This window comes from Cervus elaphus, chromosome 9, assembly GCF_910594005.1.
Source record: "Cervus elaphus chromosome 9, mCerEla1.1, whole genome shotgun sequence".
NCBI classification, from domain to species: Eukaryota; Metazoa; Chordata; class Mammalia; order Artiodactyla; family Cervidae; genus Cervus; species Cervus elaphus.
In genome coordinates this window covers 28742215-28745365 of record NC_057823.1, presented here as the reverse complement: position 1 = coordinate 28745365, position 3151 = coordinate 28742215, and positions in this window count along the sequence as shown.

Here is a 3151-nt window from a genome sequence, read left to right as displayed (position 1 = left end):
AGTGATTTCATTTATCAAGACATTCGGGTGGAGAGGGAGATGGGAGGGGGGATCGGGATGGGGAATAAGTGTAAATCTATGGCTGATTCATATCAATGTATGACAAAACCCACTGAAATGTTGTGAAGTAATTAGCCTCCAACTAATAAAAAAATTAAAAAAAAAAAAAAGAAAAAAAAAAAGACATTCAAATAGTTGCATAAATTAGTAAGACAAACTCAAGAGAAATAGGGCTTGAATACCTCTGTTAACCTTTTATTTCTCTGCAATTATTTTCAGTTACCTTATGCAGTGGTCTTATGACTTTTTGATACTTGCTGCCATCTCTGCTATCAGCAGGGTTTTGCCTAGATTCAGCATCATATGTGATATATTCTAAGTTTTGTTTTTTTTTTAAAGTATTTCCATGGCCTAAATAAAAATGAAGTATGGTCATTTACCACTTTTGAAAGCTAAAGATTTTTTTCACAGTTTTTCAGCACATCGATGAGATGGGGCTGGGTTGTTTTTTGGTTTTTTTTTTAACCACTAGTCCACAGCTGAAAGCTCTCATTGGAGTGTAAAGTCTGACCACATCCACACAGATACAATGCCCCAGATCTTGACTGTTTTTCTTAGCATCGTAAAGTTTCTGTGAGGCAGCTAATATGAAATGCAGGAAGTCCAAGCTCATGATAACTTGGCAGTTTCCACTGAAGGGCTTTGAATTCTCATGGACCAAAGTTCAGTCAGAAATTAAATGAGTTATCCAAGAACTGAAATTGTGCCTCAATACAAACTCAGGGAGGAAGAGAAATCTTTCCAAATATTGAACAAAGAAGCTTAGTTTTTTTCATAGGTTTGTGTCTAATCAGAGGAGAAACTCAGCGTGAATTAATAAACCAATGTGCACAGGTATCTTGTGACTGTCCGGTGTGTGGTCTCTAACCCAGCAAACATTCCTATGTGTGGTTGCCCAGGTCAGAGGAGATGGAGAGAGGAAAAGGCAGTTTGAGTTTAGCTTCAGTCACTTCTGGCTTAACTATGACCGTGTATGTCTGAACTGGGATGTGTTATGAAGATATGCTTGGATATAAAGAGTTTCTTAGACATCTGGCCTGGCAATAGTTGTGAATTTTTAGTAAAGAGCAATTAATTTGGTAGGTTCTAGTGCACTTTTAAAAATTACTTTTTCAGTTTCCTCTTTTTCTCACAGTTTTTAAATTTAATTTTTATTTTATATATAGCTGATTTACAATGTTGTGTTAGTTTCAAGTGTATAGCTGTGATTCAGTTGATCATATGCATATATGCATTCTTCTTCAGATTTTTTTTTCATATAGGTTAAAACAGAATTTTGAGTAGTTTCCCGTGCTATTCAGTAGGTCATTGTTGGTCTATTTTATATACAGTAGTGTATATATATTAATCTCAAACTCCTAATTTATCTGTCCTTACTGTGTTTCCCCTTTGGTAACCATAAATTTGTTTTCGAAGTCTGTGAGTCTGTTTGTTTTGTAAATAAGTTTATTTGCATCTTTTTTTAGATCCCTCATATAAGTGGTATCATGTGATATTTGTCTTTGGCTTAATTCACTTAGTATGATGATCTCTAGGTCCAACCATTTTGCTGCAAATGGCATTGTTTCATTCTTTCTTGTGGTTGAGTAATATTCCACTGTATATATATACCACAACTTCTTTATCCACTCATCTATCAATGGACATCTAGGTTGCTTCCATGTATTCACTATTATAAATAGTGCTGCAATGAACATTGAGTTGCATGTATCATTTTGAAGCATGGTGTTCTCTGGATATTTGTCTTGGAGTGGGACTTCTGGGTCATATGGGAGCTCTACTATTAGCTTTATAAGGAACTTCTATACTGTTCTCCATGTTGGTTGTACCAATTTACATTCCTATCCACAGTGTAGGAGGGTTCCCCCACCCCAGCATTTATTATTTGTAGAATTTTTGATGATAGCCATTCTGACTTATGTGAGGTTATAACTCACTGTGGTTTTGATTTGCATGTCTCTAATATTGCATGTCTCTAATATCTAATACTGATATTGAGCACATTGTCATGTGCTTTTATTGATTGGGTTGTTTGTCTTTTTGTTATAGAGCTTCATGTGAGCTCACATGTATATTATGGAGATTAATCACTTGATGGGTGTATCATCTGCAAATATTTTTTCTCATATGGTTTCCCTTGCTGTGTTGTGCAAAAGCTTTTAAGTTTAATGAGCCTCCATTGGTTGATTTTTGTTTTTATTTTCATTACTGTAGGAGATGGATCCAAAACGATATTGCTGTGATTCATGTCAGAGAGTGTTCTTTCTATGTTTTCCTCTAAGAGTTTTATAGTATCTTGACTTACATTTAGGTCTTTAATCCATTTTGAGTTTATTTTTGTGTATGGTGTTAGCGAGCATTCTAATTTCACTCTTTTACATGTAGCTGTACAGATTTCCTAGCACCACTTATTGAAGAGACTGTCTTTTATTCAGGTATATTCTTTCCTCCTTTATCGTGGACTAATTGACCATAGGTGTGTGGGTTTATTTCTAGACTCTCTGTCCTGTTTCATTTATCAGTATGTCTGTTTTTGTGCCAATACCATATAGTTTGATGACTGATGCTTTGTAGTATCTTCTCAAGTGAGTAAACCTGATTCTTCCAGTGCTTTTTTTCCCCTCGGGATTGCTTTGGCTCTTCAGGGTCTTTTGTATTTCCATACAGATTAAAACTTTTTTTCCTAGTTCTGTGAAAAGTGCCATAATTCTTTTGGTAGGGATTGCATTGAATCTGTAGATTGCTTTGGGAATTGCTTTGGGTAATATAGTCATTTTCACAATATTAAATTTTCCAGTCCAAGAACGTGGTGTATCATTCTATCTGTGTTAGCTTCAATTTCTTTCATCAGTGTCTTACAGTTTTCAGAGTACAGGTCTTTTGCCTCCTTAGGTAGGTTTATTTCCAGGTACTTTGGTCTTTTTGATGCAATGGTAAATGTGATTTTTTTTTCTTAACTTCTCTTCTGATCTCTCATTATTAGTGCATAGAAATGCAAGAGACATCTGTGTATTAACTTTGTATCCGGCAACTTTATTGAATTCATTGATGAACTCTAGCAGTTCTCTGATAGCATCTTTAGGGTTTTCTA